Genomic DNA, 23168 nt, shown 5'->3' on the forward strand with positions numbered 1-23168 from the left:
AGTTCCTGAATTGTTCCTGCTGCTGCTGCTACTATCCGGGCAACCAGATCCTCTTCTGATGCAACAGGGGTTGGGTAAACAAGGTTGCGCATCTCTCCCCACACAAAGAGTCCAGAGGGGACATATCTGGGGATCGAGCAGGCCATGCTACAGGACCACTTCTGCCAGTCCACGTTTCTGGGAACCGTCGGTCCAGGAATCGATGCACACGACGACTGAAATGTGCCGGCGCTCCGTCACGTTGGAACCACATGCATTGTCTTGTAGAGAGCGGGACGTCTTCCAGCAATTCTGGCAATGCTCTGGCGAGAAAATTGTAGTAGTGCCTGCCGTTTAATGGCCTAGGTAGCAGATACGGCCCAGTTAAACAGGCCCCAACAACACTGACCCACACATTAACGAAGAACCGCACTTGATGAGCGCTAGTAACTGTGGCATGTGGGTTATCCTCACTCCAAACATAGGAATTTGGCATGTTGAAGACTCCATCACGCCCGAACGTTGCTTCATCGGTAAGCAACACAGAAGATGGAAATGTAGGATGCATTTCACAGAGTCCCAGGTACCACTGCGAAAACTGTACTCTGGGTGGATAATCAACTGGTTCCAGGTTGTGGACACGCTGTAAGTGAAATGGACGTAACAGTTGTTCTCGAAGGACTGTTCGTACATTCGTCTGATTCGTCTCCATGTTATGTGCAATTGCACGAGTACTGATTGAAGGATCCCGCTCCACATGCTGCAAGACAGCTTCCTCAAATTGCAGCGTTCTTACCGTGCGACGGCGTCCCTGTCCAGGTAATCCGCTAAATGACCCGGTCTCACACAGACGTTGGCACACAGCAGCAAAGGTCGCATGATGCGAGATACGGCGATTAGGATATTGTTGTTGATAAACCCGCTGTGCAGCTCGTCCGTTGTGGTGCGCTACGTAGTACGCACCAACCATATCAGTGTACTCACTGCGGGTGTATCGCTCCATTAGTAAACAGAGACAGTGCACCACTACACTGGTGGACAGCAGTTGCCAACAACTGAAGAGCGTAATACGATCTCTAACAACTGAAGAGCGTTGTACGGCCTACACCGGTTTAAATACTCCTCATAGGAAAAAATGACATTAGGGAAAAATATTTCTTTTGATGTCCCGTACAACCTACCAGAGTCTGTCGCTTCAAATATTTTTCACCCTGTATACAGGGTGGTCCATTGATCGTGACCGGGCCAAATGTGTGACGAAATAAGCGTCAAACGAAAAAACTACGAAGCACGAAACTTGTCTAGCTTGAAGGGGGAAACCAGATGGCGCTATGGTTGGCCCCCTAGATGGCGCTGCCATAGGTCAAACGGATATCAACTGCGTTTTTTTTAAAATAGGAACCCCCATCTTCTGTTACATATTCGTGTACTACGTAAAGAAATATGAATGTTTTAGTTGGACCTCTTTTTTCGCATTGTGATAGATGGCGCTGTAATAGTCACAAACGTATAAGTACGTGGTGTCATGTAACATTCCGCCAGTGCGGACGGTATTTGCTTCGTGATACATTACCCATGTTAAAATGGATCGTTTACCAATTGCGGAACAGGTCGATATCGTGTTGATGTTTGGTTATTGTGATCAAAATGCCCGACGGGCGTGTGCTATGTATGCTGCTCGGTATCCTGGACGACATCATCCAAGTGTTCGGACCGTTCGCCGGATAGTAACGTTATTTAAGGAAACAGGGAGTGTTCAGCCACATGTGAAACGTGAACCACGACCCGCAACAAATGATGAAGTACGTGTTTTAGCTGCTGTCGCGGCTAATCCGCACATCAGTAGCAGGGAAATTACGCGAGAATCGGGAATCTCAAAAACGTCGGTGTCGAGAATGCTACATCAACATCGATTGCACCCGTACCATATTTCTATGCACCGGGAATTGCACGGCGACGACTTTGAACGTCGTGTACAGTTCTGTCACCGGGCACGAGAGAAATTACGGAACGCTGACAGACCTTTTGCACGCGTTCTATTTAGCGACGAAGCGTCATTCACCAACAGCGGTAACGTAAACCGGCATAATATGCACTATTGGGCTGCGACAAGTGGAACATCAGCGACCTTGGCGGGTTAATGTATGGTGCGGCATTATGGGAGGAAGGATAATTGGCCCCCATTTTAGCGATGGCAATCTAAATGTTGCAATGGATGCTGATTTCCTACGTAATGTTCTACCCAGATTACTACAAGATGGTTCAAATGGCTCTGAGCACTATGGGACTTAACTGCTGCGGTCATCGGTCCACTAGAACTTAGAACTACTTAAACCTAACTAACCTAAGGACATCACACACATCCATGCCCGAGGCAGGATTCGAACCTGCGACCGTCGCGGTCACGCGGTTCCAGACTGTAGCGCCTAGAACCGCACGGCCACTCCGGCCGGCCCACTACAAGATGTTTCACTGCATGACAGGATGGCGATGTACTTCCAAGATGAAGGATGTCCGGCACATAGCTCGCTTGCGGTTGAAGCGGTATTGAATAGCGTATTTCATGACAGGTGGATAGGTCGCCGAAGCACCATACCATGGCCCGCACATTCACCGGATCGGACGTCCGCGGATTTCTTTCTAAAGGAAAGTTGAAGGATATTTGCCATCGTGATCCACCGACAACGTCTGACAAGATGCGTCAGCGCATTGTCGATGCATGTGTGAACATTACGGAAGGCGAACTACTCGCTGTTGAGAGGAATGTCGTTGCACGTATTGCCAAATGCATTGAGGTTGACGGACATCATTTTGAGCATTTATTCCGCTAATGTGGTATTTGCAGGTAATCACGCTGTAACAGCATGCGTTCTCAGAAATGATAAGTTCACAAAGGTACATGTATCACGTTGGAACAACCGAAATAAAATGTTCAAACGTAACTACGTTTTGAATTTTATTTTAAAAAAACCTACCTGCTATCAATTGTTCGTCTAAAATTGTGAGCCATATGTTTGTGACTGTTACAGCGCCATCTATCACAAAGCGAAAAAAGTGGTCCAACTAAAACATTCATATTTCTTTGCGTACTACACGAATATGTAATAAAAATGGGGGTTCCTATTTTAAAAAAACGCAGTTGATATCCGTTTGACCTGTGGCAGCGCCATCTAGCGGGCCAACCATAGCGCCATCTGGTTCCCCCCCCTCAAGCTAGACAAGTTTCGTTCTTTGTAGTTTTTTCGTTTAACGCTTATTTCGTGAGATATTTGGCCCTGTATATTACGTGGATGTAGAAAGTGATATCAGCACTACTTCCTATTTCCAGTAGAGACAGTGGTGATGGTGGTGGCACTGCAGTGAACCTGCCACCGGCTGGATGCAGGCGTCGGCAGGTAAGGAGATTGAGTAGCGACGTTAGGGCCCCGGCGCACGTAGCGCTTCTGCCCGGCCGGCAGCCCTGCCCTGCCCTGCCCGGCGCGGCGCGGCTGACGGCTAAGGCGGAGCGGAGGCGAGGCTCGCTGCACCTGTTGCGTGGCCCGGCTGGAATGCGACCCGCCGCTGCTGCTCCAGTTGCCCTGCCCTGCGACGCGACCGGTCGGCCGGCCTACCGGCTCCCGCGGCTCGCCTCCGCTCGCTTCTTCATTTGGCCAGCACCGCCAGACACGGCGCACCGCCACCGCCGTCCAGACTGCTAGCTCTCTCTCTCTCTCTCTCTCTCTCTCTCTCTCTCTCTCCCTCTCCCTCCCCCTCCCTCTGCCCCTCCCTGCGTTCCTCTGCTACTCTATTTCTTCTTCCAGCTCTTCTTCTCCTCCTCTACTCCTTCTCCATCTTCTTCTTCTACTAACCCCTCTTTCCCTCACTTAAACACCCTCTTCCGCACTACCTTACTACCTCTCTCTCCACACTAGAGATGGGGGATCCGCTCCTGAACTAATTCATAGAGTTGAATCTTTCAAAGGAGTGAACAATCAGTGATTCAGAAAAAAAGAACGGTAGCTCCAAATGTTTCCCACAGCAGAGAGAGAGAGAGAGAGAGAGAGAGAGAGAGAGAGAGAGAGAGAGAGAGAGTCGGAGTAGACCAGTGGGGCCTCTGCTGGTCAGAGCACAGTGCACGCCACACAACACAGCCAGCGCCGGCCTCTGCCCTGCTTCTACCTTGGCTGCCTGCATTGTGCAGTGCCCCCTTGGATTTTGTGTTTCATACATGCCGTGCCCTCTCTGTGCTTCCTCTGCCGCGTGCAGTGTCTGGGGCAGCTTTAACTTAGCATCGCACTCTGTCGGCGATCGTTTCAGTCGCACATCCTGCCCTCTGGGCAGTTGATTTGAGCAACAGGACAGAGAGCCTCCTAGCGGAGAACATAAGAACTGCTTGCAACAACCTGCTCGCAAGAGAACGGACGATTTGTCTCGGAGCGGGTGAGTGTTGGCCGTTCACCGCTCCCCCCACCCTCGGAACTCGCCCGCTCAACGCTCACCCCACCGTTCTCGACTCCAGCCAGAGCGTTGAGCAAAGCAACTCAGGTGTCACTCTGGTCTCTGCGGTCTTAGCTCGCGCAGTAATACAGCACGTGGCTCGACCTGCTTGACTCAGCGCCTCTGCATCGGAGTTCGTCTCTACTGGATATTGTTCTTCGTAGTAACACCGTTATGTACGAGTATATTACATAATTATGTTATGTATACATCATTTGTTTTTATTTTATTTTTATTTGTTTAAACTGATCAGATTAGGTTCCTGATGGCTCCTCTTACTATAGGATTTTTTATTATGGTCACTCGAATTTACACTTTAATTACGAGTGAACCGATAAACGTATAGCAAAAGTGATACACCAATATTTTCCTTGTTTTATTCTGCGGAAGGCTATATGCAGCACTTTGGTCTTACAGTCAAATTTATATATTTCTTTCTTATTGTAGTACGGATTTTGCGATTTTAGGCGTCTTTGGAAGGAAATGCTCACTTTAAAAATATATGGCTTACGATGTATTTGTACGAGGTTAATGAAATTTTAATACATTATAGCCAAATATATTGTTAATGTAAATCTGAAGTTACAACATTTTCCGATCACCCAAAAAACCACGATAGTGCAAAATAAATCGATAATCAAAAACTTTGTCATATCGTGGAAATTTCAATAAACAATACAAAATTCTTACTCATTATCTGTGTTACTTCAAAATAGGATCAAATAAGATCAAAATACAGGTATAGTACTGGAATAAACCAAGTTTAAAGGGCAATGTGCCTTCCATTTATTTTCTGTTGTGAATGAGTGGTGAGTCATGAAAAAGAGCTAGTTCATTTCAGGGAGTGAACAGTTCTGATCCGATCTCTGACAAGAACAGTTTTGCCCATCTCTACTCCACACCACCTCTATCTTTTATCACCCACATTGCTCACAATCCACTCTCCCTCCCCCACCTCCTCTTTTTCTCAGTCTCTCCGTTATTAATCATTTTCACTTTTTCTGCTCCTTGTCTGTAATTTTTCCCTGCTCTCTCAACTCACAATAGTGCTATTCCCTATTATTTCTTCTATTTCTACTCACCCACTTTAACGCTCTACCTTTACCTCCTTAACTCTCTCACTTACCGCCTTACTCCTAATTTTCTTTATTTTCTCTCCTTCTTCGTAGCTGCTTCCTCGTCTTCATATTCTTATATATCATCTTTTTATTATTATTTATATCTTCTGTTTTCCTTTTTCTACACCTTCACTCTCTTCTCCTAGTCTTCTCCTTGTCCTTTATGTTACTCCTCCTCCTCCTCCTCCTCCTCATCATCATCATCATCATCATCATCATCATCATCATCATCATCTCTTTCTTCTACCTCTTACCCCATTGATTCACATACGCACATTATACTGGCTGAAATGGAGCCCCATCGATAATATTTTGTGGACTGGCAAGACAGCCAATCCACGAGGACGGGAGGCCAAAGGGCACGCGTTCAAGCTCACGCAGGCTGGCGTGAGGTCTGGAACAGTTAAAGGAGTTGAGTCTAGTAAAAAAAGTACGTAGCTTCTGGAATACTTAACTTTAATCCATAATTGGTGAACATCGGTCTGACTGTACATGCATCACAAGATAAATAGCAATTGATAATGGCGCCTTGCTAGGTCGTAGCAAATGACGTAGCTGAAGGATATGCTAACTATCGTCTCGGCAAATGAGAGCGTAATTTGTCAGTGAACCATCGCTAGCAAAGTCGGCTGTACAACTGGGGCGAGTGCTAAGAAGTCTCTCTAGACCTGCCGTGTGGCGGCGCTCGGTCTGCAATCACTGATAGTGGCGACACGCGGGTCCGACGTATACTAGCGGACCGCGGCCGATTTAGAGGCTACCACCTAGCAAGTGTGGTGTCTGGCGGTGACACCACAATAAACATTCAGAGGTTTAGATATATCTTCTGAGTACTTTCATATAAGGGATCCACAGTCTCCAATGGCTCATTACAGAGTAATAACGTCATTATAATTTATTCAGTTCGTTATTTATTTATTTATTTGCTACTTTCTTTCAGACTGTTATATAAATACAGGAATAGACCAAATGTTGTACATGAATTGGCATGAATATAGCGCGTAATATTGTAACAGAATTTCAAATGTGTTAGTATAAAACAGCACCAGCTGCATTACCATAAGATCATCAAAAATAAGCTCTATCGCCAAATTAAGGGACTACTTGACTGAGTAGCGACTGCCATCTCATAAACTGACAGTGGTCAGGAGTGCAGTGTCCTGAGCACATGCCCCTCCATATCCTTATCCAGTGACGTCTACGAGCTGAAGATGGGATGGTGTTTGGTCGGTACCATTTAACCTTCCTCTGTCTGTTCAAACGGAGTTTAGTTTTGTTATAACTAAGCATTATGGTATTTAAGGGAAGCATCTACATAAAAAAGAAAAATAATTTTTTAAAAAGTCTGCGTACTCCAGTTGGCTCTCTGACTCATTGGTAATGTTCAACTGGAATCAAGAAGGCACGTACGACCGGTCTGTATTGCTAAATCTTAAATTTTATAGTTTATAATTCTGAAATACACTATTATATAATACTACACTACACTACACTACTATACTTGGTATTAGAGCCAAGCTAGAGTTCTCATTTGTCTGGATACACAGGGGCCGGCATGATGAGTTACAGCTCAGGATTCATGGGGTCTACGGTGCTGTGCCACCCAAAGTACAGTGATTATAAGATGGCTGTCAGTCTCATGAAACCCTTCCTCGTCGTCGCTGAGACTCATCTCGCTGCGGTCCGGAAGGCTGCTGCAGGTGGATATTCTGCCATGGTGCATCACGTTGTCGTGATGTGCGGCCTCTTCTTGCTCATCTCTCAGCCATATGGGTTTGCACTTCATAAGCTGATATTTTAGCTGTCAGCGAGTTTAACTTATGCCACAGTTCCTCATTACTTATTAAGTTATAGACGGTTGTGTTGCCAGAGACGTTCCTGCTCTGGTCTGTAACATCTTGTCTAATGGCACATCCCCAGACGATGTGGCCTGGGATGACGATTGCTTCTCATTCTCGAGTACCTGTGTTGCGTTGCTGTATTTTCAGTAAGTAGCTGGGATATGGACCATACCCCAAGAGGTAGTGCATAGCTCCCTCGGTCGAATGAAACTATATTCTTGATATTTTTTATGTTAGGAAGGAACTGATAAGAAATTTCCTGGCAGATTAAAACTGTGTGCCCGACCGAGACTCGAACTCGGGACCTTTGCCTTTCGCGGGCAAGTGCTCTACCAACTGAGCTACCCAAGCACGACTCACGCCCGGTACTCACAGCTTTACTTCTGCCAGTACCTCGTCTCCTACCTTGCAAACTTTACAGAAGCTCTCCTGCGAACCTTGCAGAACTAGCACTCCTGAAAGAAAGGATATTGCGGAGGCATGGCTTAGCCACAGCCTGGGGGATATTTCCAGAATGAGATTTCACTCTGCAGCGGAGTGTGCGCTGATATGAAACTTCCTGGCAGATTAAAACTGTGTGCCCGGCCGAGACTCGAACTCGGGACCTTTGCCTCTCGCGAGCAAGTGCTCTACCAACTGAGCTCATTCAGGAACTGATAAGTTCTCCTCTCTATTTCTGCCCTGTCCCAGATTTCTTGCCAGTGTCTATGACTGCAAGCCTTTGATCCCTTTTTCGATGTGGCTCTTGTGCCCAGTATCTCGTTTATAATTTTCTCACTTTTTGGGCCAATACTGTTCACCTCTCTTTCTTACTGCTAGGTCTAGTCTCTTATCGCAGTCACGTTGCTTCTATGAAAATACCTTCATAACTTTGAAGAAGCCTGTAGTATGCAATAACCAAAACTTACGACACACAGCACACAAACACCGAGTAGACGCCATACCAATAAACTCACAAGGGGAGGCCGCCAATTGTGAAATTCAGATTCAATTCATACTGCGCATAATAAAAGCTCATGGCCAGAGGTGTAATGTGGCAAAGCACCAAGATGCACTTCTCAGCCGTTTTCGAGAAAATCGACAGTTAAAAGAAACCGTTGCCGTGAAATACTCTCTAAGATTATTAATTTTCTACAGAGTCGTGGCGCAACGGTAAGCGCTCGGGTTCGTAATCCGAAGGTCGCCGGATCGAATCTCGCGCCATGAAACTTTTTTTTTTAGCATTTGTTTTTTGTAATTCAAATGTGTGTATACACACACACACACACACACACACACACACACACACACACACACATATATATATATACATATATATATATATATATATATATATATATATATATATATATATATATATATTCCCGGCAATCAGTTGCAACAATTATGCATATAATAAGTTGTTGAAAGTCGTTTGTTGTGGAAAACAAAGTTGTATTTCACAAACGTTATTAATTGTCTTCATAATGTTAACCACGTATAGTTAACGGAAAACGTAGAAACGATATTCCGAAACGTATACGTATAGCGTAAGTCAAACGTTCGAATTAGAATAGAGACCCCACGAACACAAATTTGCTGTGGCAGGTATGAAATATAAACTCCGTTACTCGCTCGTTACACTTGAAGGACAGATGTTGAATGGGCCGAAACGAGCCGCCGCATAACAGCGTAGTTGCCTGCTAACTTCGAAAGAAGGTAGATGCGGCCCCTAGCGCAACTTATAACATCGTCGAAAATCAGTGCGGACGTGAGAGCTTTGGTACGCACTGTTAAAAAAACGGAAAAATGGAGGCGGTACAATTGGAGAGCGATCCGCCTTCACCAACATGCATAAGCAATTCATTAGTAGTTTATGTGTGTGTGTGTGTGTGTGTGTGTGTGTGTGTGTGTGTGTGTGTGTGTGTATAGGGTGATTCAAAAAGAATACCACAACTTTAGGAATTTAAAACTCTGCAACGACAAAAGGCAGAGCTAAGCACTATCTGTCGGCGAATTAAGGGAGTTATAAAGTTTCATTTAGTTGTACATTTGTTCGCCATTTCAGCCAATAAAGTTTTTGGTCCCTTTTTCTTCGAAGGTGCTACTGTAACTGGACTACAGTATCTGGAGATGTTAGAGAATTGGCTGTTCCCTCAGCTCGAACAAGAAGCACAACAATTCATATTTCAGCAGGATGGAGCGCCACCATATTGGCACTTATCTGTCCGTAACTACCCGAACGTCAACTACCTGAGGCGATGGATCGGCCGCCAGGCAGCCCGTGACAGAGCACTTCATCACTGGCCTCCAAGAAGCCCTGATCTTACCCCCTGCGATTTTTTCTTATGGGGGTATGTTAAGGATATGGTGTTTCGGCCACCTCTCCCAGCCACCACTGATGATTTGAAACGAGAAATAACAGCAGCTATCCAAACTGTTACGCCTGATATGCTACAGAGAGTGTGGAACGAGTTGGAGTATCGGGTTGATATTGCTCGTGTGTCTGGAGGGGGCCATATTGAACATCTCTGAACTTGTTTTTGAGTGAAAAAAAACCTTTTTAAATACTCTTTGTAATGATGTATAACAGAAGGTTATATTATGTTTCTTTCATTAAATACACATTTTTAAAGTTGTGGTATTCTTTTTGAATCACCCTATATATATATATATATATATATATATATATATATATATATATATATATATATATTTGAATTACGAAAAACTAATAATAAAAAAATTTTGCATGGCGCGAGATTCGATCCGGCGACCTTCGGATTACGAACCCCAGCGCTTACCGCTGCGCCACGACGTTGTAGAAAATCATTAACTTACAGAGTATTTCACGCCAACGGTTTCTTTTAACTGTGGATTTTCTCTACAACGGCTGAGAAGTGCATCTTGGTGCTTTGCCACATTACACCTCTGGCCATGAGCTTTTATTATGCGCAGTATGAATCGAATCTGAATTTCACAATTGGCGGCCTCCCCTTGTCAGAAGGTACTCCTGAGCAGGCTCTGAAAGTTTGAAGTTCATATATGGTGTTGGGGGGTACAAGTGCAGATGTTTCTACTGATAACGGTGGACAGTTTACTGAACAACGGGACGTCAGTATTCATTTGCAGACCAGTAATTATAGTTCTTACGAGGAGAATGTTTGTAGGTTGGTTAGTACCTCCAGATACGCCCGGCACAAGCAACCCATTAGTGCTCGTTTTCCCCTCGACAGCCGGTCGGGTAGTGAAGTGACGACGCTTGGACGCAAAACGGATAATTTATACTGACAGGCGTAGTCCACTTTGTGATGCAGTTACGACCGTACAGAGAACATCAGGTAGTAAATTATGTGATGTGTTTGCGGGAAGACCGTTACACACAGAGAGGGGGGGGGGGGGGGGGGGGGGGGGACAGCAAACACACTGCACTGAAGCTGGTTCGTATTAAAGTACAGTTACCACAGTATCTGTACCGGTACCTGTAACACCCAGTATATAATGAGCATTTGGTATACGACGGTTGTGCCTGATATCAGAGCAACTGCGTTCAATAGCGCCGTCTACTGGTGAAATCGTTTTCTTGTCTCCGCTGTTACTACATTTTTTTTTCAATATAGGGTAAGGTGAGGTAAACCCGACCGCCTTCTATGTGTGAGAAACGGCAAAGCGGAGCGATATCGCATTAGTGTTACCATATAGAGCATTCTAAATAACGAACATGTCACCTTGACAGCTTTTCCGCATTTGACATTTAGACCCTCAAAAGACAACAAGTGTGATTTCGATTGTTTCAATTTAATTTTTGTGCAAATTGCACTACTAGATTTACCTTATTAAATAAAACGATCGCAAAACAAATGGTAAGTGATTTTGTACTGCATAACTGACGTATTCAGTGTATGTATCGTTTTTGTTGGAAATTTCGTGTAAAATGTTTCTATGCGTGTTAAATGTTCAAAAATGGATCAAATGTCTCTGAGCACTATGGGACTTAACTTCTGAGGTCACCAGTCCCCTAGAGCTTAGAACTACTTAAACCTAAATAACCTAAGGACATCACACACATCCATGCCCGAGGCAGCATTCGAACCCGCGGCCGTAGCGGTCGCGCGGTTCCAGACTGAAGCGCCTAGAACCGCTCGGCCACTCCGGCCGGCTGTGTTAAATGAAAAATGGCATTTTTTATCGTTTATGTGTCTGGAATTATTTATTTATGGAAACAAAGTGAATTTTTGTTTATTTTCAGGAAAATGGTACGAAATTACAAACGAAAACGACAAAACGCAATCAAAACGATATTCGCCGAGCAGTTGCTGCAATGCAAATGGGAATGTCTTGACGAGCTGTCGTTAGTGATTTTTGCAATTATAATTTACATTCATTTAAATTTCAGTACATTTAGTACTCTACACCTAATTTTTGAATACGTTTTGTTCATTTACGTGAAAAACATAATTGCTTATAATTATTTTCCAAAGAAACCGTTCATTTAGAACTATTTCTGTGCAAAATCAGCCAAACAAATAGGGGATCGGATTTACCCCACCATTTTTGCAAATGGCAGAAATAGACGTTTCTTAAAATACGGATATCCCAAAAACTATTGATGGTATAACAAAAATATTTTGCAAACATTTGCTCCTTTATATTACCTACAGTTAAACGTATATAACGTTAAGATCCGACCTCGGATAAGCGTTTTATAGCCACAAGAAATTACTAGGTCGGGTTTACCCCACCTTGCCCTATTCTTTTCAATATCTTGTATCTTACATTTCATGCTACAAATCTAATGATGAGGTTCTTCCAAACCGTGTCATGTGAGCACAAAACTAAATTACTTTGCGCGTAGGACAAGTGTATTAACAGTTGGTGTCAGTATGGCCGCGGATCTCCTAAGTAGTTTTCTTTCTGTAGCGATAAAGTAGTAGACCAGGTACAATGGAGAAAATGATACGGCCGAGAATGGCTTAGCAATGGATAGAAGTTGTCTCGACTGGTTCAAGGTATGATAGAGCAACAAACCAAAAACTGGGAGGCGTTGAGTGTGTCGACTACAATAAATTTCCGACTTCAGCGCTTACTGAGAATGCCAGGCGGCACAAGTATGACGGATATTAACTCGCATCTTCGCGAAGCCGTACTCGAAACTGGCGAGCGCGGTCGGAGGGGGGAGAGGGGCTGTGTGTGCACAGCTCCTCTGAGTGCCTATCTGGGACTGACAAATAGCCTTCGTCGTCACTTGGCAGTAATTTGATGGCCGCGCCGCTGCGGTCGGTCTTTGTCATCCGTCAAGTCGCTGCTTCGCGAAGCCCTCTGCGGTCCGTCACCAGTGTCTGCTGCAGCCGGGTTCGTCTTCCCAGTTACGTAACGGAATGAGGCAGCTCGCAGTGAAATCACAGCGCACGGACGAGATGGCTGGGTCAGCAATGAACAAGATACGTCACTGCAGATGACGGATGACGGCCTTCCCCCCATCTGCTTGGGTAGATACAACTCTGTGCACGGGGATAGGAAACTGAGCGGCGCGTCTTGATAGTGAAATGCTAATAAGGCCCTGCCTGCCATACGAGGGTCATTTGAAGAGTCCTGCACACTGCGCATGCGCGACCATTACGGTGGCGTGATCAAGTCGAAATTTATGTCAGTTGTGGGCGAGACCTCAGGCATGACGTACATATAGGTGTAGGCTGGTTCGCGTGGCTGTGTCGTAATTCAGTTTTAAAATCGAAGCTGAAACTGTGTCAGGTCGGATTACACTCTGTGGCGACCCTTCCTTCGCCAAAATCGAATCCCTGCGTGGAAAGAACTCTACGGAAATTTACAACACTTTGAGAGAGATGTATGGGAATAGTGTAGTGGATCGTAGCACAGTGTCATGATAGTCTGCTCGTTTTCGTGAAGGTCAGGTAGGCACTGACTACAACCCAAGAAGCGAAAGACCATCAACCTCAACAGGCTACACCTCTCAGGTTATTGTTAGTGACATTTAGAGAAGGACCGACGAAAAACACCTGAGAAAATTACATAAGAGGCCAGAATGTCTGTCACTTCAGTTTTCAGAATAGGCACTCCGTCATCAGGCCACAAGTGGCCCATCGGGACCATCCGACCGCCGTGTCATCCTCAGCTGAGGATGCGGATAGGAGGGTCGTGTGGTCAGCACACCGCTCTCCCGGTCTTTGTGATGGTTTTCTTTGACCGGAGCCGCTACTATTCGGTCGAGTAGCTCCTCAATTGGCATCACGAGGCTGAGTGCCCCCCGAAAAATGGCAACAGCACATGGCGGCCCGGATGGGCACCCATCCAAGTGCCGGCCACGCCCGACAGCGCTTAACTTCGGTGATCTGACGGGAACCGGTGTATCCACGGCGGCAAGGCCGTTGCCCCAGTTTTCAGAATAATAACTGATAATTCAAAGATGGGAACAGTTGCTGCCGGATGGTTTCCGCATAATCTGAGGCAAAAGCAGAAACCAGGTCGCAAAAGAATCGAGGAGAAATTGCTTCAACGTTGTCCGCTCCAATAGCTGAATCGTCAGCGCGTTGGGATGCCACGCACGGGGGCCTGGGTTCGGTTCCCGGCTGGGGAGGGAGATTTTCTCCCCTCAGGGACCGGGTGTTGTGCTGTCCTTATCATCATTTCATCCTCATTGTCGACGCGCAAGTCGCCCAATGTGGCGTCGTAGTCAGTAAGACTCGCACCTGGCGGCCGAACTTCCCGACTAGGAACTCCCGGCCACTGACGCCTTACGCTTATTTCCATTTCCATTGCTTCAACGTTATCGAACAGAAGGAGAACTGAAACTTCCTGGCAGATTAAAGCTCACAGAAGCTGTTCTGTGAAGTCTGGAAGGTAGGAGACGAGGTACTGGCAAAACTGTGAAGCTGTGAGGACGGGTCGCGAGTCGTGCTTGGGTAGCTCAGTCGGCAGAGCTCTTGCCCGCGAAAGGCAGTGGTCCCGAGTTCGAGTCTCGGTCCGTCACACAGTTTTAATCTGCCGGGAAGATTCATATCAGCGCACAGTCTGCTGCAGTGTAAAAATCTCATTCTGAAAAAGGCTATTGCACTTGATGAAACCTGTGTACGAGATTTTGAGCCACAATGGAAAACCATAGACTTTCCACTCCCGAAAAAAATCCAGCCGCCAACAATCAAAGGTGAAACTGATGATGATGATCTTTTCGTACCACATGAATGGAGTCATAGCTACAAATATGGTGCCCCAGGGGACGTCTGTAAAAGGCGCGTACTACAGACAGCACATACAGGGTGTTTCAAAAATGACCGGTATATTTGAAACGGCAATAAAAACTAAACGAGCAGCGATAGAAATACACCGTTTGTTGCAATATGCTTGGGACAACACTACATTTTCAGGCGGACACACTTTCGAAATTAAAGTAGTTACAATTTTCAACAGCAGATGGCGCTGCAAGTGATGTGAAAGATACAGAAGACAACGCAGTCTGTGGGTGCACCATTCTGTACGTCGTCTTTCTGCTGTAAGCGTGTGCTGTTCACGACGTGCAAGTGTGCTGTAGACAACATGGTTTATTCCTTAGAACAGAGGATTTTTCTGGTGTTGGAATTCCACCGCCTAGAACACAGTGTTGTTGCAACAAGACGAAGTTTTCAACGGAGGTTTAATGTAACCAAAGGACCGAAAAGCGATACAATAAAGGATCTGTTTGCAAAATTTCAACAGACTGGGAACGTGACGGATGAACGTGCTGGAAAGGTAGGGCGACCGCGTACGGCAACCACAGAGGGCAACGTGCAGCTAGTGCAGCAGGTGATCCAACAGCGGCCTCGGGTTTCCGTTCGCCGTGTTGCAGCTGCGGTCCAAATGACGCCAACGTCCACGTATCGTCTCATGCGTCAGAGTTTACACCTCTATCCGTACAAAATTCAAACGCGGCAACCCCTCAGCGCCGCTACCATTGCTGCACGAGAGACATTCGCTAACGATATAGTGCACAGGATTTATGACGGCGATATGCATGTGGGCAGCATTTGGTTTACTGACGAAGCTTCGTCAATAAACAGAACTGGCGCATATGGGGAACCGAAAAGCCCCATGTTGCAGTCCCATCGTCCCTGCATCCTCAAAAAGTACTGGTCTGGGCCGCCATTTCTTCCAAAGGAATCATTGGCCCATTTTTCAGATCCGAAACGATTGCTGCATCACGCTATCTGGACATTCTTCGTGAATTTGTGGTGGTACAAACTGCCTTAGACGACACTGCGAACACCTCGTGGTTTATGCAAGATGGTGCCCGGCCACATCGCACGGCCGACGTCTTTAATTTCCTGAATGAATATTTCGATGATCGTGTGATTGCTTTGGGCTATCCGAAACATACAGGAGGCGGCGTGGATTGGCCTCCCTATTCGCCAGACATGAACCCCTGTGACTTCTTTCTGTGGGGACACTTGAAAGATCAGGTGTACCGCCAGAATCCAGAAACAATTGAACAGCTGAAGCAGTACATCTCATCTGCATGTGAAGCCATTCCGCCAGACACGTTGTCAAAGGTTTCGGGTAATTTCATTCAGAGACTACGCCATATTATTGCTACGCATGGTGGATATGTGGAAAATATCGTACTATAGAGTTTCCCAGACCGCAGCACCATCTGTTGTTGAAAATTGTAACTACTGTAATTTCGAAAGTTTGTCTGCCTGAAAATGTACTGTTGTCCCAAGCATATTGCAACAAACGGTGTATTTCTATCGCTGCTCGTTTAGTTTTTATTGCCGTTTCAAATATACCGGTCATTTTTGAAACACCCTGTATATTATTAATTAAGGCTATGATGGCCAATAATTCTTTCAGTGTAGATGTACATCAAGCACGAACTCTTACGGGAATCGGCGAGATGCCGCGAGTAAAGGCGACAATGAGCAGGGGCTCTACATAAGTAGTGTATGGTACAAGTTAAGAATTTGGGTCCGACAGGAAACTTGCTACGGTACTTCGTGGGGTTGTGATGGTCACTGTGTATGGATGGCGTAGTGGTCAGCGCGTCTGCTTAGTAAGCAGGACACCTGTTCGAATATTGGTAGACATAAATTTTCAACTTGTCCCTTTGACATAAATGAATGCCCATTGGCAGCTAACGTCTTCAACTCTTTTGTGTCTTGAATCACAGTGGCTGCAGCATCAAAATGTTCTTACAGGAGATACTGTTAGTTAGAACTACTAAATATGTATCAGGAAACCAATATCTTTCTAGATTAGTGTTACCTTGCTTACACCAAAAACATTCTTAACCATTGGTGTGGGCTGTCTTTCTGCTGGCTGCTTGTAATTATTGCACTGACTGTGGTGTCACCGCCAGACACCACACTTGCTAGGTGGTAGCCTTTAAATCGGCCGCGGTCCGTTAGTATACGTCGGACCCGCGTGTCGCCACTATCAGGGATTGCAGACCGAGCGCCGCCACACGGCAGGTCTAGAGAGACTTCCTAGCACTCGGCCCAGTTGTACAGCCGACTTTGCTAGTGATGGTTCACTGACAAATTACGCTCTCATTTACCGAGACGATAGTTAGCATAGCCTTCAGCTACGTCATTTGCTACGATCTAGCAAGGCGCCATTACCAGTTACTATTGATGCTGTAAAACATGTACCGTCAAGAGCGATGTTCACCATTTACGGATTAAAGTTAAGTATTCCAACAGCTACGTCCTTTTTTGCTAAAGTCTAACTTACTTGCCCTGTTACAGACCTCACGCCAGCCTGCGTGAGCTAAAACGCGTGCCTTTCGGCTTCCTCTCATAGTGGATTGGCTCTCTTGCCAATCCACCAACTGACAGTGATGCGGATGATAGTCATAGTAGTCAGCCTGCCTTTTTTTCACGTGTGTGGCGGAATACACGTTGACTGGAATAGCACATTACCACAATATCCATCCTTGAGGGCCGCACACAATACCGTGATTAAATTAACAGGTGTTCATCATCAAATTCTGCGCCACCAATTGCGCGCACCATTGGAGAACGTCATCCTTAAAGGGAGATGGCAAATCATGTTTATGAAAAACATGTAAACGTGTGGAATCCGTGTCTCTGCGACTGAAAACTTTGGAACTTTGTTTGACAATATAAGATTCTAGCAATCTATGATCGAATTATCTCGTAGGATGATGCATTTTTCAGTAACGTGGTATTTATTCGTATACTCCCTCAAAACTCTCTTCGTGTTTTATTAATTCTTTGTTTCTTTCTATAATTTTTTTCTAAACAGCATTCTGCAATTTGTTTGTTGACTCGTTCCATGTCCAACTAGTCTGGGCTATGACTGAATCATTTAATGATTTCCAGTTAAGGGCCGCATCGATTACGTGTCATCCGAAGTTGTTTCTCTTTTCACTTTCTCGATCACGAGTAAAAGTTTCCGAACTTCTTAAGGCGACGCGTGCATTGCCAAGGTGACTGGAAACGACGTGTTCCACGGCGGTTCAGAAACGACTGTATGTCCTGTTAGCCAGACAGCGGTAACTCGTCGTTAATGGAAACGCACACTCTAGAAGTGACTGTACTGTATCTCCGGGAGAGAGATGAGGTAACTTCGACGCTAGGTAGAGCAACGAACTTATCACCATCCGAAAACACGGTAGACAAACTCTTTCCAGGAGCGTTAAACATAGTTATTCACGACCGTCGTGCGGTTTAATATAGCAATGCTGCACTATCTGAAAGTATCGAATTTATTGAAAACTATAATTCTTGTGGTTCGCGGCTATCAACAGTTGTTAGCACTATTGATTAAAGTATTGCAATATAAATTTTAACATGAACGTTACCAAACGGACAACAGCGGTTTTCCTCACACTATCATTTAGGACTAAAAATATGGTGTTCAGTAATGTTTTTTCTGATTGACGTTTTTTGTGAGATATTACATACCGTGTGGTTGTAATTAAAGTGCAGCTACCCACAGAGGTCCAGAACGGCCTGTAATTGTCGTATGGCAGCGAAACTTGGTAGGTGCTGTAATCCCTTAGTGCGCAACCAATATACGCTGGTAACAAAATAGTTCCAGTTTTGGCCACCAGGAGCAAATCTCGCGCTATGTATGCAGGAAAGAAGTATAGAAACGTTTCCATATAATTGGGGACTGTTTCAGTCCCTTTTCGTGGAAAATTTCCTGCAATACCGGGAATTGAACCTGGGTCCTCCGCATTCAGACAGCTACGGACGCACACGCACTGGAATTAACATTAAACAATTATTTACGCGTCACCAATCTCGCGTTATGGTACATTTGAGTTCAGAATCCATTCTAGTTCAAGACATAAATCGAAACGCACGCTTGGTTGGGATAGGATAGTCACAAAAACATATTAAAACAATTCAGAAGCCTTAAATTCAAATTCAATACCATTTATAATGTCAGTAAATGGTGCGCAAGCGCGCTGAACGTAGCTCCCACCATCTCTGACAAGCTAACAAATTACTTTCCGTCAGTATAGATGGACGCTCGCCACAGAATGCCTGCACAACAACTAAATCTCTGGAGCCACCTGCACGGGTATAACGTCAGCGGAAATGCTGTTTAACTAGCCGAGGACCTAACGAAGTGTCAGTCTCTCTTGACTCACGCTGGTGGTAAGTCTGTAATTATTCGCGCTAGGGCGACAGACACGGTTGATGGCGGCTTGGCGTAGCGCGGACCTCACTGTAACATGTATTTGGGAATAAATTGGTGAAAATTGCTTACAAGGTGTTCACGTAATTCTGCTCCTCACGGACCAATGCCTGCATTGCCTAATAACCAGCACGTGATATCCTCTGCCGAGAATAACACATTACAGTAAGTTAAAATACCGATGATTTACTTGAGATTTTCCTTAAAAAACATTAGCCGTTTCTTTTGATGATTTGGAAGTGGGCAATGTATTATGAGGGTTTTTGTGATTTCGAACGATGTGGAATGTAGGAGATTGGAATGAGGAGCTCGAACAAAGCTACTGAAAAGACAGCAAGAAGAGGGGGAGCAGATGGCCGTAAAACAGAAATTGAAAGGAGCTTAGTGTGTTAAACCCTCCTATAGTCTCACCCCCTTTCTTCCCAACCCTAGACGCGCTGCACATGAAAGGTGCTTTTTCAGTTTTTACCAATGACAAAAATTCCCAAGTGTCTGGACGCTTTGTAAAGCCAGGGATAAAGTACGACACAACAAATCTTATGTAAATAATAAACTTTATTGCATTTGAAACTGAACAAATAAATAATTCGCTTTGAATACGCCAGTATCGCTCCGAATTTCGCTAATATTATGAGAAAGCACAACTTCGATAATAAAAAAAAGTCATAGACTTGAGACTGAACTATGACGCATCTGAAGTGGTAGGGACTGCGGCCTCTACTGCAACGGGAGTGAGGGGATCAAACCACTGCGCATGTCTGGGGCGCCGAATAGAAGAAAATCGTGCACCTGTGAAGTGAACCAATAAACAGATTGTATTAATACTTACGAAGTGTATTCTTTGTGCAAACTTTTTTAAATGGAACAATGCCTATTGATATTACCAAACTAAAAGTAGGGTAAATTAGACTGTCAGGGGTGTCCGTTGCAGTCCGAGTCGTTTACGAGGTATCGCATTTTGAAAAGTTTCCAGACCGACACTTGTCTGTTCCATTCAACCTGCGTAGTTGCTAGGTACGATGTGGCTATGTTGGCTTACAGTGTGCTTGTGTGTTCCTTGAGTACACTGCGATTTCCTAGTCAGTGTGTAACAAAATGGTTCAAATGGCTCTGAGCACTATGGGACTTAACATCTGTGGTCTTCAGTCCCCTAGAACTTAGAACTACTTAAACCTAACTAACCTAAGGACATCACACACATCCATGCCCGAGGCAGGATTCGAACCTGCGACCGTAGCAGTCGCGCGGTTCCGAACTGCGCGCCTAGAACCGCTAGACCACCGCGGCCGGCAGTGTGTAACAGTCCGAGCAGTAGGTCGTGAGCGAGCGATGGGATTTACCAATGCAGGAAAAGCTGACATGCTCGTGGTGTTGGAGAATGTAGGGAGAATGCAGTTCGTTCTTGTACGGTGTATGAGGCAAGATATCCCAACAGAGGTCAACCATCCCGGCAGTTATTCGTCAGCCTCCTCAACCAGTTACGTGAAAGTGGTAGTGTAACAGCGAGACAACCTGACAAAAAGAAACAAGTGACGACAGAAGAGGGGCAAATCAATCTTCTTTGTACTGTTGCAGCTGATCCGCACGCCAGCTCCCACGCAATCGCACGAGGAAGTGGCATGAGTCAGCCAAATGTCCTGCGCATTCTCCATCGGCACAGGTTCCATCCCTGTCATACCTCTCTCCATCAAGAGCTGCACGAAACTAATTATGAGAATCGTGTTGCCTTCTGTACGTGAAAATTCAGACAGGATACTCCACATGCATCTTGTTTAGTGATGAAGCCACATTTATTAACCATGGCCAGGTAAACCGCCTGTCGACGATCCATTTTGGCTTCGTCAAGTGGAATGTCAGCGTCCATGGAGTGGGATAGTGAACCATCAGCTCAGAAGTCCGTTTTTCGTAGACGGAAACACAGAACTGGCACAAGTGTCGCAGCCTCCTAGTAGAGAATCTTCCACGGATGCTGGAAGATGTTCCTCTGCAGTCTGCGAGGAACCTGTGACACCAACATGATGGCTGTCCAGCCCACAGTGCACCAAGTACTACAGCAGGTCTTCACGAATTGTTTCCAAATCGCTGCAATGGAGGCAGAGGACCTGTACCTTGCCCGCTCGTTCACCGAATTTGACACCTGTAGTCTTCGTTCCTGTGAGGAAAGCTGAAAGACACTGTCTACAAGGACGTACCAACTATACTCGACGATATGTAACGACATATTACTGCAGCCTGCTTGGACATTCCGCCGAAATGCTAGCACGTATGCAGCAGTCTTCACAGACAAGACTGGAAGAGTGGACTGCCGATGCCGATGGTCATTTTGAACACGACCTGTGATGGTCAATTGTCTCGTTACTGGTCAGAATCCACACGAATAGTGTATGCATTGGTGTGGTACCACAGTTATTCTGGAAGTATCGTTGTGGGTGCTTCTCAAAATACGATGTGTCATAAACGACTCGTGCTAGAATCCTGCAACAAACGTCATCGACATTCGAATTTACCCACTTTCCGTTTGTTAACGTCAGTAATCACTATTCTATTTTTTTTAAGTGTGTATTTGCACAAAAAATACACTCACTAAATATTATTGCGGTCTGTTTACTGCTTAACAGTAATATCCCCTGACTACCAATCCATTCTGTGAAAACTGCTCATCAATAGCCCTTACTGCAATATTTGCTGTGCAAGTTTTAGGTAATATGGTGTTACAAAAAGGTACGGCCAAACTTTCACGAAACATTCCTCACACACAAATAAAGAAAAGATGTTATGTGGACATCTGTCCGGAAACGCTTAATTTCCATGTTAGAGTTCATTTTAGTGTCTTCCACCTACTCTCAATGGAGCACGTTATCATGATTTCATACGGGATACTCTACCTGTGCTGCTAGAACATGTGCCTTTACAAGTACGACACAACATGTGGTTCATGCACGATGGAGCTCCTGCACATTTCAGTCGAAGTGTTCGTACGCTTCTCAACAACAGATTCGGTGACCGATGGATTGATAGAGGCGGACCAATTCCATGGCCTCCACGCTCTCCTGACCTCAACCCTCTTGACTCATTTATGGGGGCATTTGAAATCCCGGTACCAAAAGTAGAGACTCTTCGTGCTCGTATTGTGGACGGCTGTGATACAATACGCCATCCTCCAGGGCTGCATCAGCGCATCAGGCATTCCATGCGACGGAGGGTGGATGCATGTATCCACACTAACGGAGGACATTTTGAACATTTCCTGTAACAAAGTGTTTGAAGTCACGCTGGTACGTTCTGTTGCTGTGTGTTTCCATTCCACAATTAATGTGATTTGAAGAGAAGTAATAAAATGAGCTCTAACATGGAAAGTAAGCGTTTCCGGACACATGTCCACATAACATATTTTCTTTCTTTGTGTGTGAGGAATGTTTCCTGGAAGTTTGGCCGCACCTTTTTGTAACACCATAAAATATATATATAAGGCTCACCGGCCATTTGACCATCTTCTTCTGTGCGGATGCACAAACAGTGCCCGAACTCTTACGGGAATCAGCCGCGAGTAATGAGTATGATGGACAGGGCCACTATGAAGATAGTGCGAAACAATAAGTTGCGAATGTGGGTCTCACGGGAGGCGTGCCAGAGATAAGTCCCTGCAGTCGCGCTATCCACTGTGTCCTCGGTGGCTCAGGTGGATTGCCGGCACAGTAACTGTAATAAAAAAAAAAAAAAAAAAAAACTGAGTAAAGGAATCAACGATTAAATTCAAGTGATGTCTTGTGATGTCTGCCCAGACCAAACGCAACGAACTGTATGGAACAAAAAAAAAATGCTGGATAGAGCTTCTGCCATGTAAGCAGGAGATATCCCAGGTTCGAGTCCCGGTCGGGGCACACATTTTCAACTGTCCCGGTTGACGTATATCAACTCCTGTATGCAGCTAAATGCATTCATTTCACTGTTATTTCATTTTAGGTAATTGACTCTGTATAGAGCAACTGCTTTGCGACTGACTGCAAAGCTGTGTGCCAGTTGAAACTTCCTGGCCGATTAAAACTGTGTTCCGGACCGAGACTCGAACTCGGGACCTTTGCCTTTCGCGGGCAAGTGCTCTACCAACTGAGGTACC

At 45.4% G+C, this 23168-nt stretch overlaps 1 protein-coding gene and 1 pseudogene across 1 annotated transcript in view; one reads left to right on the plus strand and one right to left on the minus strand.

Moving 5' to 3' along the window:
• Positions 1 to 23168, plus strand: part of LOC124789236 (sterile alpha motif domain-containing protein 1) — a 426634-nt gene that overhangs the window by 244901 nt on the left and 158565 nt on the right. The window lies entirely within an intron of this gene.
• Positions 13667 to 13784, minus strand: LOC124790658 (annotated as a pseudogene).

This window comes from Schistocerca piceifrons, chromosome 3 (genome assembly GCF_021461385.2).
Source record: "Schistocerca piceifrons isolate TAMUIC-IGC-003096 chromosome 3, iqSchPice1.1, whole genome shotgun sequence".
Classification (NCBI taxonomy): domain Eukaryota; kingdom Metazoa; phylum Arthropoda; class Insecta; order Orthoptera; family Acrididae; genus Schistocerca; species Schistocerca piceifrons.